Genomic DNA, 16,427 nt, shown 5'->3' with positions numbered 1-16,427 from the left:
TTAAAGCAGGGAGATACATACAGAGTAAAGATAAAAAGCTGGAGCAGAATCTATTATGCTTCAGGTGAAGTAAAAAAAGCAGGGGTAGCCATCCTTATCTCAGATCAAGCAAATGCAAAAATTGATCTAATCAAAAGAGATAAAGAAGGAAACTATATCTTGCTAAAGGGTACTATAGACAATGAAGCAATATCAATACTAAACATATATGCACCAAGTTGTATAGCATCTAACTTCCTAAAGGAGAAGTTAAGAGAGTTGCAAGAACAAATAGACAGCAAAACTGTAATAGTGGCAGATCTCAATGTTGCACTCTCAGAATTAGACAAATCAAACCACAAAACATATAAAGAAATTAAAGAGATAAATATAATATTAGGAAAATTAGGTATGATAGATCTTTGGAAAAAACTGAATGGAGACAGAAAGGAATATAGTTTCTTCTCATCAGTTCATGGAAGCTATTAAAAAATTAACCATATGTTAGGACATAAAGACTTAAATTAAATGCAAGAAAGCAGAAATAGTAAATCCTTTCTTTTCAGATCACGATGCAATAAAAACTACATTCAAGAAAAAGTTAGGGGTAAATAAACCAAAAAGTTATTGGAAACTAAACAATCTTATCTTAAAGCATGATTGAGTGAAACAGCAAATTATAGACACAATTAATAATTGTCAAGATAATGACAATGATGAGACATCATACCAAAATTTGTGGGATGCAGCCAAAGCAGTAGTAAGAGGAAATTTTATATCCTTAGAGGCTTACTTGAATAAAATAGAAAAAGAGAAGATCAATGAATTGGACTTGCAACTAAAAATGCTAGAAAAAGACCAAATTAAAAACCCCCCAATCAAATACTAAATTCGAAATTCTAAAATTAGAAGGAAAATTTAATAATATTGAAAGTAAAAAAACAAAAAACAAACAAAAAAACAACTATCAAACTAATTAATAAAACTAAGAGTTGGTTCTATGAAAAAAAAAAATAAAATAGATAAGCCTTTGGTAAATCTGATTAGAAAAAGGAGGGAGGAAAATCAAATTAATAGTCTTAAAAATGAAAAGGGAGAACTTTCCATCATTGAAGAAGAAATTAAAGAAATAATGAGTTACTTTGCCCAATTTTATGCTGTAATGGGCTGAGGCTTGAGTTGATGCACTGAGGTCCCAAGCATGTGAGGCTAAATAGTAATTGGACCATACTCTATTAATATTTATGCTTGGAGAAAGAATGGCCCCCGCCCACTTTTGTGCAAGTCCTGATGTGTTGTATAGGAAATGACATGTTTGGTGGGTGGAGGCAAGGGAGTGGAAAAGGAATGGGAAGGAGAGACTGCTGGCTGGCGTCTTGTCATAGCTGCTCGCATTGCCATTGTGACAGCCCTTCAGCTCAGATCTCCCTCTGCTAGCTGGCTTCCTGTCGCAGCTGACTATATTGCTATCGCAATCTTTCTTGCCCATATTGCTATCGCAATCCTTTTTCACCTTTTCACTTCAATAAAGATTGAAGATTTTTCCCTTAACCTGAATTCCTGACGCTGGCTGATTTTAAATATTCAGTCATCACATTATGCCAATAAATTTGATAACCTAAGTGAAATGAATGACTACCTCCAAAAATATAGGCTTCCCAGATTAACAGAAGAGGAAGTAAATTGCTTGAATAGTCCCATTTCAGAAAAAGAAATAGAAGAAGCTATTAATCAATTTCCTAAGAAAAAATCCCCAGGACCAGATGGATTTACATGTGAATTCTGCCAAACATTTAAAGAACAATTGGCCCCAATGCTATGTAAATTATTTGATAAAATAGAGAATGAAGGAGTCCTACCAAATTCCTTTTATGACACAGACATGGTACTGATACCTAAACCAAGTAGGTTGAAAACAGAGAAAGAAAATTATAGACCAATCTCCCTAACGAATATTGATGCTAAAATTTTAAATAAGATATTAGCAAAATGATGACAGAAAATCATCCCCAAGATAATACACTATGATCAAGTAGGATTTATACTAGGAATTCAGGGCTGGTTCAATATTAGGACAACTATCAATAAAATTGGCCATGTTAATAATCAAATTAACAAAAAACAATATCCTCTCAATAGATGCAGAAAAAGTATTTGATAAACATTAACACCCATTCTTATTAAAAACCCTTGAGAGCATAGGAATAAATGGACTTTTCCTTGAAATAATCAGCAGCATCAATTTAAAACCATCAGTAAGCATCATATGTAATGGGGAAAAACTGCAACCATTCCCAGTAAGATCAGGAGTAAAATAAGGTTGCACACTATCACTTCTACTATTCAATATTGTATTAGAAATGCTAGCTTTGGCAATAAGAGTTGAGAAAGAGATTAAAGGAATTAGAGTAGGCAATTAGGAAACCGGATTATCACTCTTTGCTGATGATATGATGGTATACTTAGAGAACCCCAGAGATTCTACTAAAAAGTTATTAGAAACAATCTACAACTTTATCAAAGTTGCAGGATACAAAATAAACCCACATAAATCATCAGCATTCTTATTCATCACTAACAAAATCCAACAGAGTTACAAAGAGAAATTCCATTTAAAGTTATTATTGATAGTATAAAATACTTAGAAATCTATCTGCCAAGGGAAAATCAGAAACTTTATGAGCAAAACTACAAAACACATTTCACACAAATTAAGTCTGATCTAACCAATTGGAAAAATATTAAATGCTCTTGGATAGGGCGAGCAAATATAATAAAGATGACAATACTACCTAAACTAATCTATTTGTTTAGTATTATACCAATCAGACTCCCAAAAAACTATTTTAATGACCTAGAAAAAATAACAACAAAGTTCATATGGAAAAACAAAAGGTCAAGAATTTCAAGAGAATTAATGAAAAAAAAAAATCAAATGAATGTGGCTTAGCTGTACCAGTGTGATGACCATGTATTTAAAATCAGCCGGAATCAGGAATTCAGGTTAAGGAAAAAATCTATTGAAGTGAAGAGGTGAAAAAGGATTGTGATAGCAATATGGGCAAGAAGGATTGCGATGGCTATATGGGCAGCTGTGACAGGAAGCCAGCTAGCAGAGGGGGATGGGACATGAAGGTGCCCTCGTGATAGCAATGCAAGCAGCTGAGTCAAGACACCAGCCAGCAGTCTCTCCTTCCACTTCCCTTTCCACTCCCTTGCTTCCACCCACAAACACATCATTTCCTATACAACAAATCAGGACTTGCACAAAGAGTGGGCAGGGGCCATTCTTTCTCCAAGCATATATATTAATAGAGTATGGTCCAATTGCTATTTAGCCTCACGTGTCTGGTACCTCAGTGCATCAACTCAAGCCTCAGCCCATTACATCTCCCACTTTCTTTTGTTTTAGAACACAGGTTACACAGGTGCTCATGCCATCCCTGACTCCTCAGGGAGGTCAGAGACCCCCAGAGGAGGTGATCACACCCTCCCTGACTTCTCAGGAAAGGATATGAAAGCACCAAAATGGAGGTGATCACAACCCCGCTGACTTTTCAGGAAGGGAGGTGAAAGCACTAAAAAGGAGATAATCACAACCTCCCTAACATCTCAGGAAGGGAGATGAAAAGCACCAAAGGGAAGTGGAGGTTGCTATTGGATTTCTGAGCTAAAGAATCTTTTTAGAAACAGGGATGCACAAACCCATCAGCATGGGAGGTATTACACAAGCACACAGCAATAACACAGAGTCTATTAGTGATGATTCTCCCCATAGTCAGTGCAGGCTTGATGTGGTATAACAAACATGAATTGTGCACACAAGTAGTGGTATAACAAACAATATAAATCAACATGGTGTTGTAAAAGATTGCCAGGAGTCCTAGAAGGAGAGTATGTAAACAGCAGTCACACATATGCCTTCTTCAGCAGCCAAGAGTCCAAAACCAATCTATTGTCCATTGTTTCACATGTCAGGGAATCCAATGATTCCCCCAAGTTTTTGAAGTCCTGCAACAGTCCTTTTATGTGTTAGGGAATCCAATGATTCCAGCAGATTTTGAAGTCCTATAACAGTCTTATCATTTCTCAGAAAATCCAATGATTCCTGAGGGTTTTCAACCCTACAACAATCTTATGTCTCAGAGAATCCAATGATTCCTGAGGGTTTTGAAGTCCAACAATTTTCTATGTCCATGAGTCAAACGCCATAACTTCCATGCTCTTTCTGTGGTGAGCACAATCAGCAACAGAAGCACCCGATATTTCTTGGGTCTTCTTCGTTTCAAGGGTCTGCTCTGTCTCTCTGCAATGGACAAGGTGCAATTGACTCGTTGGCACCCATCTGATTCCTTCTCCTCCTGTAAAAATACAAGCAAACCCTCTTCCCCAAGCAGTTAACCTATCTAATTGCCTTCTATTTACCACTTTCTGGATCTCTTCATATCACCTGGTGATTATCTAAAGATAATAGAGCTGTTTGCACTGGACCCTGCCCTGTTGTGTTAAAAGTCCTGTAACCTCCCCAACTGTAATGCTGATTACTTTTCTGTTGGTTGATGACATTAGAGTACTGAATTTCTAAAGACTCTCTGGGTGTAACCTCAGTTGCTATCATGTTCCACCTATCTTTTGATTGATACTATGGAGCTGGGCCCTGCCTCTCATTTCTCTGGGTCAGTTTACATTCAGAGGCCCAGTGAAAGCCTCGGTTACATTTTGGACATGGGGTTTTGGGTTTTATTCTCTCACCCTGTCTTCTCATTCTATCTCCATATCTACAATAAGCTCTCAAATGTCCAACTTTTCCACACTGAAAGCATCTATGAGTTTCTCTAGAATTCCTTTGCCAAGAAGGACCCTGTCTTTCCATATTCAATACAGGTTGGGTATAGTAAGCATTTGTTCCCACTGTGGCACAGCGCCTTATGATCTCCTCTAAGGAGCATCCTTGTGCAGTCCTAGTATAATTCTTCTGCAAACCGCATTAGCATTTTCCTTAGCAAGTTGCCTCATTAAAATGTCTGTTACTGCATATTCCCCATTTGTTCTTATGATAGCTGTCTGCAAATGAGTCAGCAAAGGGTTCATTTGGTCCTTGTGTTATTTTTGTGAAGGCCCCACCTGTTGTGATCTAGTTCAGATGGATCTGAATCAGTCCCTGTTCGGGCGCCAAGATATGGTGAGCTTTTTCTTCTCAAAACGCTGCCGGCTTGAATGGGGACCAAAATGTTGTGATCTAGTTCAGATGGATCTGAATCTATCCCTGTTCGGGCGCCAAAATGTGGTGAGCTTTTTCTTCTCAAAACGCAGCCAGGTGATAAAAGTTCAGATCTTTTATTATCTCCAATATAGCCCAGTTAGCTTAGAGGTCTATCTCTCTCTGCTTGGTTCCAAGAGCTCTTGCCGCTTTGTCCTTTGCTTCTGCCTCTGCTTTCTTCAGCCTCCAGAGCCAGCACCACTCTTCATGTCATTCCAGTTAAATCTCGACTTGTAGCTTCTTCACTCTGAAGAACTCCTCGACTGGCCCATTGAAGCTCTATTTATGCTCAAGAGACGGATTGTGGGTTTTCTCCCATAGTGCTCTCTGGCCCAAAGAGCTTCAAGGGAGGTGTGAACTCATTGAACTCCAATGAGTAAAGGTGTGAACACAAGCCTTGTATTAATTAGTTCTACTTAGTACCTTGTTTCAGGTTCTGGCCAAAACATCTTCTTGTAAGATTAGATCAACTCTAATTAGTTAGCAGTTAGTAAGGATTCCAACACCCACCCTTGTCATCTTTATTGTGGAGAGAAGCCCATGCTTTGATAGCATTAGCAGCAGTACTAGATCTAAAATTATATTATAGAGCAGCAGTTACCAAAACCATTTGGTATTGGCTAAGGAATATATTAGTTGATCTGTGGAATAGGTTAAGTTCAAAGGACAAAACAGTCAATAACTATAGCAAACTACTGTTTGACAAACCCAAAGACTCCAGTTTTTGGGATAAGAATGCAGTATTTGACAAAAATTGCTGGGAAAATTGGAAACTAGTGTGGTAGAAACTAGGCATTGACCCACACTTCACATCGTACACCAAGATAAGGTCAAAATGCGTTCATGACCTAAACATAAAGAATGAGATTATAAATAAATTAGAGGAACACAGGATAGTTTACCTCTCAGCCCTGTGGAAGAGGAAGGAATTTATGACCAAAGAAGAACTAGAGATCACTACTGTTCACAAAATAGAAAATTTTGATTACATAAAAGTGAAAAGTTTTTGTAGAAACAAAACTAATGCAGATAAGATTAGAAGGGAAGCATTAAACTGGGGAAATATTTTTCCAGTCAAAGGTTTTGATAAAGGACTCATTTCCAAAATATATAGAACATTCACTCTAATTTATAAGAAATCAAGCCATTCTCCAATTGATAAATAGTCAAAGGATATGAACAGACAATTCTCAGAAGAAGAAATTGAAACTATTTCTAGCTATATGAAAAACTGATCCAAGTCATTATTAATCAGAGAAATGCAAATTAAGACAACTCTGAGATACCACTACACACCTGTCAGACTGGCTAGAATGACAGGGAAAGATAATGTGGAATGTTAGAGAGGATGTGGGAAAACAGGGACACTAATACATTGTTGGTGGAATTGTAAATACATCCAACCATTTTGGAGAGCAATTTGGAACTATGTTCAAAAAGTTATCAAACTGTGCATACCCTTTTATCCAGCAGTGTTACTACTGGACTTATATCCCAAAGAGAACATAAAGAAGGGAAAGGGATCTGTATGTGGATGAATGTTTGTGGTAGCCCTCTTTGTAGTGGCCAGAAACTGGAAACTGAGTAGATGCCCATCAATTGGAGAATGGCTGAATAAATCGTGGTATATGAATATTATGGAATATTATTGTTCGGTAAGAAATGATCAACAGGATGATTCCAAATAGGCCTGGAGAGACTTACATGAACTGATGCTGAGTGAAATGAGCAGGGCCAAGAGATCATTATATACTTCAACTACAATACTATATGATGACCAATTCTAATGGACCTGGCCATCCTCAGCAATGAAATGGAGCAAATCAATCCAATGGAGCAGTAATGAACTGAACCAGCTATGACCAGCAAAAGAACTTTGGGAGGTGAATAAGAACCATTACATTGAATTCCCAATCCCTATATTTTTGCCTGCCTGCACTTTGGATTTTCTTCACAGGCTAATTGTACAATATTTCAGAATCCGAATCTTTTTGTACAGCAAAATAATGGTTTGTTTATGTATACTTATTGTGTATCTAATTTATACTTTAACATATTTAACATCTACTAGTCATCCTGACATATAGGGGAGGGGATGGGGAGGAGGGGAAAAATTGGAACAAAAGTTTGGCAGTTGTCAATGCTGTAAATTACCCATACATATAACTTATAAATTAAAAGCTATTAAAAAAAGAAAGAAAGAAAGAAATAGGTAAAATTCACTTACATCATTGAATATCCATCTTCTTCCCTGAAAGATAATGCTAATTTAAGCTGGATAGCTTGTTCATGATTGAAATCCAAATTCCTTTTCCTTTTGGAATATCAGATTCCAGGCCGTTCAATCGTCTAAGTTGGAAGCTCATAGATTCTGGGTAATCCTGATTGTGACTCCTCTGAATTTATTTATGTATTTATTTGTTTATTTGCTTAGTCACCCATTTATTTATTTATTCATTCATTTATTCATTTATTTATTTATTTTCTGGATGCTTACAAGACCTTTTTCTTGGTGCAATAGTTCTCAAATTTAGTAATCATGTTCCTTGGAGATTTAATTTTGGCAACTCTTTCAGGAAATGATATGGTTATTTTATCTTCTGATTCTAAGATATCAGGGTAGTTTTCCTTTATGGTTTCCTGTAAGATAATTCCTAAGTTCTTTTTTTCATCATGGCTTTCAGGAAGTCAAATAATTCTTAGATTGTCTCTCCTAGATCTTTTCCCAGGTCAGTTGTTTTTCCTAGGAGGTATTTCATATTTTCTTCCATTTTTTTTTCTTTTTTTTTTTTTGTTTTTGTTTGACTGATTCTTGAAGTTTGTTTGTTTCTTTTTGTCATTCACTTCCATTTATTCAATTCTAATTTTTAGTGTATTATTTTCTTCATTTACCTTTTTTAGCTCCTTTTTTAAATTGGCCAATTGAATTGTTTTATTCATTGCATTTTTTTTTCCATTTCACAAATTTTGTTTTTCAGTGAATTGTTGTCTTTTTCATATCAATTTTGTTGGACATTATATGCTTTTTCCATTCCTTCTTGCAATATCATTTTCTTTCCCCATATTTCTTCTAACTCTTAATATTCTTTATGCAATCTTCCAAGAAAACCTTGTGAAATGGAGACTAGCTCCTATCTCCCTTTGGATCTTCTTCTGAAGTTGCTTTTCCTTTAGGTACCTCAAAATTTGAGATCTATTTTTCTCTTTTTCCATAAAACCTGTCTATGGTGAGAGTTCTTTTTGGTTTCTTACTCATTTATTTTTTAAGGCTTGAGGTCTGCTCAATGCAAAGGAGCAACAGCTGATTTAATTTGTTCTGGAGCAGTTCTGCTGATTGATTTCCAGTACTGAGATTGTCCAGTACTGAGCTAGGTTGGGCATTCTTCCAGAGCTCAAAGGTAACAATTTTCCTTTTGTAGCAAATCTGCCAAATCACCTGCTTGAAACCAGGACAGAGAACCTTAAGAGGCTCAGAGAAGATTCCTAGTTCAGTGTAACTTTCAACATTGATTCCCTGCCTCAGCTCCTTGCCCTGATGTCCCTGTGCTGCAGTCTAGGCTCCGCAAACTGTCCCCCTGCCAGTTTGAAATAGATCTGTTCTGAAGTTTTTCCAAGGTATCGATTTCTTCCAGGAATGTGTTGGACTCCAAATATTTATGAGTTATTTGATTCAAAACTAGTTTAGAGGCTTAATCTGCTGTTGGTTTGAAAGAATATCAGAAGACTTCCAGCCAAGATGGCGGAGAGGAGGCACACAGCTGTGTAAGCTCCACATTTTTCTCTCACTATCCATTTCATTATAAACATCTGAATTAATGCTTGACTGAAAAAAAAAAAAAAAACAACCTACAAATAGTTACCAAGAGAAGCCATCGTTGAGATTCGCCAGGAAAGGTCTGTTTTTGCTTCGAGGGCGGGGATGGTTTTAGATTGGACACAAGCTGCAGGCAGCAGCGGCAGCGAGAGCACGGAAGGCAGCTCAGAGTTGAGCAGACTGGAGAGGGGGTGGGGTGTGATCGCAGCAGTCTCTGCAGGGAGAGCTTTGCTACAGGACTGGATACTTTGCCCTGGCAGCAAGTCAGTAGCCCAGCAGAGAAGCTAAAAACACCGGGGGTGAAGAATACAACCCCAAACAGCTGGAGTCTCTCGGAACCTGGCCACTCCTCCCGCACAGTGTCTCAGCACGCTTTCAAATCTCAGAGCGCAGGCGCAGCACAGCCATCACTGTCCTGTTAGGGCCTCACTGCTGCCCCCCGCAGTCTGTAGAGGAAGCTCGGTAACACTACTCAGCCCCTGCCACCACCCAAAGAAAGCAGCCTCCATTCAGGGGTTTTTTCTTTTGTTTCTTTGCTAGTTTGTCTTTGATTATTAGACAGAATAAGAAAAAAATTGAAGAGGACGTTAACCCTTGACAGCTTCTATACAGATAGAGAGCAGACTCCAAATCCTGAGGAGACTAAAAACAGACAGTCTCCAGGTGAATCCCCAAAGGAGGAGATCATCTGTTCCTCAGCACAGATGAATCTCATAAAAGAAATTAAAAAGACTCACACAAGGGAGCTAGAAGAAAAATGGGAAAAGGAGAGGGAGGCTTGGCAAAAGAGTCCGGAGAAGTCATCCCACTCATTTAAAGACAGAGTGGATAAAGAAATCAAATCCTTGAAAAATAGGATTAGTGAACTGGAAACAGAAAATAGCTCTCTAAAAAACAAAATTGGTGAAATGGAAAAAAATTCCATAGAACAAAAGAACTCAATTGGACAATTAGAAAAAGATATTAAAAAAGTGAGTGAAGAAAATACTTCACTGAAAATCAGAATCGAAAAATTGGAATTGAATGACTTGAGGAGACAAGAAGAATCAGTCAAGGAAATCCAAAAAAATCAAACAATGGAAAAGAATGTGAAATACCTCTTGGGGAAAACAACAGACCTGGAAAACAGATCCAGGAGAGACAATCTGAGAATCATCGAACTCCCAGAAAAGTATGACAAAAAAAAAAAAAAAAAAAAGAGCCTGGACACTATTTTCCAGGAAATTGTCAAAGAGAACTGCCCAGAAGTCATAGAAACAGAGGGTAAAATAGACATTGAAAGAATTCATCAATCACCTACTAAAAGGGATCCTAAAATCAAAACACCAAGAAATATAGTGGCCAAATGCCAGAACCCTCAGACAAAGGAAAAAATACTGCAAGCGGCTAGAAAAATCCAATTCAGGTATTGAGGAGCCACAATAAGGATCACCCAGGATCTAGCAGCATACACATTAAAGGATCGAAAGGGCCTGGAATATGATATTCCTAAAGGCTAAGGAATGTGGTATGCATCCAAAAATAACTTACCCAGCTAGAACGAGCATCTTTTTTCCAGGGAAGAAGATGGACATTCAACGAAGTAAGCGAATTTCATCTATTTCTAAAGGGGGAAAGAAGGGAGAAGAGCATAAACCGGGGTTAACAAGATGGCAAATAATACAGAATTGGTCATTTTAACCATAAATGTGAACGGGATAAACTCCTCCATAAAGAGGAAGCGGTTAGCAGAATGGATTAAAAGCCACAATCCTACAATATGTTGTTTACAGGAAACACACCCGAAGCGGGGTGATACATGCAGATTAAAGGTAAAAGGTTGGAGCAAAATCTGCTATGCTTCAAGTGAAGTCAAAAAAGCAGGGGTAGCCATCCTGATCTCAGATCAAGCTAAAGCAAAAATTGATCTAATTAAAAGAGATAAGGAAGGGCACTATATCTTGCTAAAGGGTAGCATGGATAATGAAGCACTATCTATATTAAACATATATGCACCAAGTGGGGTAGCATCTAAATTCTTAAAAGAGAAACTAAGAGAGCTGCAAGAAGAAATAGACAGTAAAACTATAATAGTGGGAGATCTTAACCTTGCACTCTCAGAATTAGATAAATCAAACCACAAAATAAATAAGAAAGAAGTCAAAGAGGTAAATAGAATACTAGAAAAGTTAGATATGATAGATCTCTGGAGAAAATGTAATGGGGACAGAAAGGAATACACTTTCTTTTCAGCAGTTCATGGAACTTATACAGAAATTGACCATATATTAGGACTAAAAAACCTCAAACTCAAATGCAGTAAGGCAGAAATAGTAAATGCATCCTTTTCAGACCACGATGCAATCAATGAAAATTACATTCAACAAAAAGCCAGGGGGAAGTAGACCAAAAAATAATTGGAAACTAAATAATCTCATACTAAAGAATGATTGGATGAAACAACAAATCATAGACATAATTAATAACTTCACCCAAGAAAACGATAATAATGAGACATCATACCAAAATGTATGGGATGCAGCCAAAGCGGTAATAAGGGGAAATCTCATATCTCTAGAGGCCTATTTGTATAAAATAGAGAAAGAGAAGGTGAATGAATTGGGCTTGCAACTAAAAATGCTAGAAAAGGAACAAATTAAAAACCCCCAGTCAAACACTAAACTTGAAATTCTAAAAATAAAAGGAGAGATCAATAAAATTGAAAGTAAAAAAAAAAAAAAAAACTATTGAATTAATTAATAAAACTAAGAGTTGGTTCTATGAAAAAACCAACAAAATAGACAAACCCTTAGTAAATCTGATTAAAAAAAGGAAAGAGGAAAATCAAATTGTTAGTCTTAAAAATGAAAAGGGAGAACTCGCCACTAACAAAGAGGAAATTAGAGCCATAATTAGGAGTTACTTTGCCCAACTTTATGCCAATAAATTCGACAACTTAAATGCAAAAGAAGAATACCTCCAAAAATATAGCTTGCCTAAACTAACAGAGGAAGAAATAAATATCCTAAACATTCCCATCTCAGAAAAAGAAATAGAACAAACTATCAATCAACTCCCTAAGAAAAAATCCCCAGGACCAGACGGATTTACATGTGAATTCTATCAAACATTTAAAGAACAATTAACTCCAATGCTAAATAAACTATTTGAAAAAATAGGGATTGAAGGAGTCCTACCAAACTCCTTTTATGACACAGACATGGTACTGATACCGAAAACAGAGAAAGAAAATTATAGACCAATCTCCCTAATGAATATTGATGCTAAAATCTTAAATAAAATATTAGCAATAAGATTGCAGAAAATCATCCCCAGGATAATACACTATGATCAAGTAGGATTTATACCAGGAATGCAGAGCTGGTTCAATATTAGGAAAACTATTAGCATAATTGACTATATCAATAACCAAACAAACAAAAACCATATGATCATCTCAATAGATGCAGAAAAAGCATTTGATAAAATCCATCATCCATTCCTAATAAAACACTTGAGAGCATAGGAATAAATGGACTTTTCCTTAAAACAGTCAGGAGCATCTATTTAAAACCATTAGTAAGCATCATATGCAATGGGGAAAAACTGGAACCTTTCCCAGTAAGATCTAGAGTGCAGCAAGGTTGCCCACTATCACCATTATTATTTAATATTGTATTAGAAATACTAGCCTTGGCAAAAAGAGTAGAGAAAGATATTAAAGGAATTAGAATAGGCAATGAGGAAACCAAACTATCACTCTTTGCAGATGATATGATGGTATACCTAGAGAACTCCAGAGATTATAATAAAAAACTATTAGAAAAATTCATAATTTTAGCAAAGTAGCAGGATACAAAATAAATCCCCATATATCCTCAGCATTTTTAAACACCACCAACAAAATCCAGCAGCAAGAGATACAAAGAGAAATTCCATTCAAAATAATTGTTGATAGCATAAAATATTTGGGAATCTACCTACCAAAGGAAAGTCAGGAATTATATGAGCAAAATTACAAAAAAGTTTCCATACAAATAAAGTCAGACTTAAATAATTAGAAATATATTAAGTGCTCTTGGATAGGATGAGTGGATATAATAAAGATGACAATACTCTCTAAACTAATCTATTTATTTAGTGCTATACCAATCAGACTTCCGAGAAAATATTTTAATGATTGGAATAAATAACAACAAAATTCATATGGAACAATAAAAAGTCGAGAATCTCAAGGGAATTAATGAAAAAAAAAAATCAAATGAAGGTGGTCTAGCTATACCTGATCTAAAATGATATTATAAAGCAGCAGTCACCAAAACCATTTGGTATTGGCTAAGAAATAGATTAGTTGATCAGTGGAAAAGGTTAGGTTCACAAGACAGAATAGTCAACTATAGCAATCTAGTGTTTGACAAACCCAAAGATCCTAACTTTTGGGATAAGAATTCATTATTTGATAAAAACTGCTGGGATAACTGGAAATTAGTATGGCAGAAGTTAGGCAAGGACCCACACTTAACACCATATAGCAAGATAAGATCAAAATTGGTCCATGACTTAGGCATAAAGAACGAGATTATAAAAAAAATTAGAGGAACATAGGATAGTTTATCTCTCAGACGTGTGGAGGAGAAAGAAATTTGTGACCAAAGATGAACTAGAGACCAAAATAGAAAATTTTGATTATATCAAATTAAAAAGCCTTTGTACAAACAGAACTAATGCAAACAAGATTAGAAGGGAAGCAACAAACTGGGAAAACATCTTTACAGTTAAAAGTTCTGACAAAGGTATCATTTCCAAAATATATAGAGAACTGACCCTAATTTATAAGAAATCAAGCCATTCTCCAATTGATAAATGGTCAAAGGATATGAACAGACAATTTTCAGATGATGAAATTGAAACTATTACCACTCATATGAAAGAGTGTTCCAAATCACTATTGATCAGAGAAATGCAAATTAAGACAACTCTGAGATACCACTACACACCTGTCAGATTGGCTAAGATGACAGGAAAAAATAATGATGAATATTGGTGGGGATGCGGGAAAACTGGGCCACTGATGCATTGTTGGTGGAGTTGTGAACAGATCCAATCATTCTGGAGAGCAATCTGGAATTATGCCCAAAAAGTTATCAAACTGTGCATACCCTTTGATCCAGCAGGGCTACTACTGGGCTTATACCCCAAAGAGATACTAAAGAAGGGAAAAGGACCTGTATGTGCCAAAATGTTTGTGGCAGCCCTGTTTGTAATGGCTAGAAACTGGAAAATGAATGAATGCCCATAAATTGGAGAATGGCTGGGTAAATTGTGGTATACGAATGTTATGGAATATTATTGTTCTGTAAGGAATGACCAGCAGGTTGAATACAGAGAGGCTTGGAGAGACTTACAGGAACTGATGCTAAGTGAAATGAGCAGAACCAGGAGATCATTATACATTTCAACAACAATATTGTATGAGGATATATTCTGATGGAAGTGGATTTCTTTGACAAAGAGACCTAACTGAGTTTCAATGAATAAATGATGGACAGAAGCAGCCACACCCAAAGAAAGAACACTGGGAAACGAATATGAACTATTTGCATTTTTGATTTTCTTCCCGGGTTATTTTTACCTTCTGAATCCAATTCTCTCTGTGCAACAAGAGAACTGTTCGGTTCTGCAAACATATATTGTAACTAGGATATACTGCAACATATCTAACATATATAGGACTGCTTGCCATCTAGGGGTGGGGGTGGAGGGAGGGAGGGGAAAAATCAAAACAGAAGCGAGTGCAAGGGATAATGTTGTAAAAAATTACCCTGGCATGGATTCTGTCAATATAAAGTTATTATTAAATAAAGTAAAATCAAAAAAAAAAAAAAAAAAAAAAACAAAGAATCTAAGATTAAAAAAGAAAGAAAGAAGGAAAGAATATCAGAAGAGGTCACAGAAGTCATGTCTGTTCTCTGCCATCTTGACTTTGCTCTCCCTCCCCCCAATTTCTTTATTTGGAAAAATGTCTATTCATATCCTTTGACCATTTATCAATTGGGGAATAGCTTTTATTCTAATAAATTTGAGTTAATTCTCTATGTATGTTAGAAATGTGTTCTTTTTCAGAAACACTGCATGAAAATATTGTTTCCCATTTTCTACTTCCTTTGTGATCTTGCTTGGTTTGGCTTTGTGCAAAACGTTTTAATTTGATGTAATAAAAATATCTATTTTGAATTTCTAAATATTCTCTAGTTCTACATCGGTCATAAATTCCTCCCTTCTCCAAAAATCTGATACATAAGCTATCATTTGTTCTCCTAATTTGCTTTCCCTTTATGCCAAAATCACATATCCATTTTGACCTTATTTTGTTTATTTGCTTCATGAAAACAATTAAAACAAATTAAATTAAATAGTAAAAACATGCTAGTTTCTAATGCCTACTATATGCCAGGCTTTGTGTAATTAAATATCCCAAAAGTAGTGGTGAGTTTTAAAGAAAACAACAACAATGAAACAACTCTCCCCTTAAGGAGTAGAATTTGGAGTGGAATTTGAGAAAACATCCATGGATAACTTTACACATAAGTATTTACAAATATTGTGGCAATAGGAAAGGGTTAGTGAAAGCATTAGCAGCTGGGAAGATGAAAAATGGTCTCCTGTTTAAGACAGCAAATATCTTGTTCTTTGAGGAATTTATGAATTCTATGAAGCAAAAATAACGAGGCATAATATTCCAGGTAAGGAGACAGAGTATGCCAAGTAATTGTCTGGAGATGAAAGATTGCTTAAGGATAATAATAAATAGAAGACTAGTTTTGGCAGTGGGGTGGGAATAAATGTCATAGTATATAAAGATTTGCTAGAATCAGTTTTTCATTGGTATTAAAAGTTAATGAGAGATTTTTAGATGAACTTAGAGGTATATGAAGACTGGATAATTGAGCAAGGAAGTGATATAGTTGGAACTATGCTTTAGGAATAACAATTTCCCATCTAATGAAGAATAGATTTTTAAGATGACAACACTGAAAGTAAGGAGTGGTGCTCTATCCACTGTGCCACCTAACTGCCCCTCTACACATTCTTAAATGTCATTTTTTTCCAACTGTAGAAATTCTAACTTTTTTTCATTTGCATATTCAAAATCACTTTAACTATTAAGCGTTCCCAGGTAGTTGCCCTGCCCTCATCCTAATATGGTAACAATCTAGTATTTCACAAAGCATTTTCTTTTGATTTAGTTTGTTCTCACTGGTTTTTTTTTTAACTTTATTATAATGATTATTTTCTTTTTACATTAGCTCTCATATAGTAGATTATAAATTATCCTGAGGACAGGAACAGTTTTTAAATTAAATCTATTCATACCTAGCATCTGAAACAACATTT

Source organism: Antechinus flavipes, chromosome 1 (genome assembly GCF_016432865.1).
Source record: "Antechinus flavipes isolate AdamAnt ecotype Samford, QLD, Australia chromosome 1, AdamAnt_v2, whole genome shotgun sequence".
NCBI lineage: Eukaryota > Metazoa > Chordata > Mammalia > Dasyuromorphia > Dasyuridae > Antechinus > Antechinus flavipes.
This window is presented reverse-complemented; position numbering follows the sequence as displayed.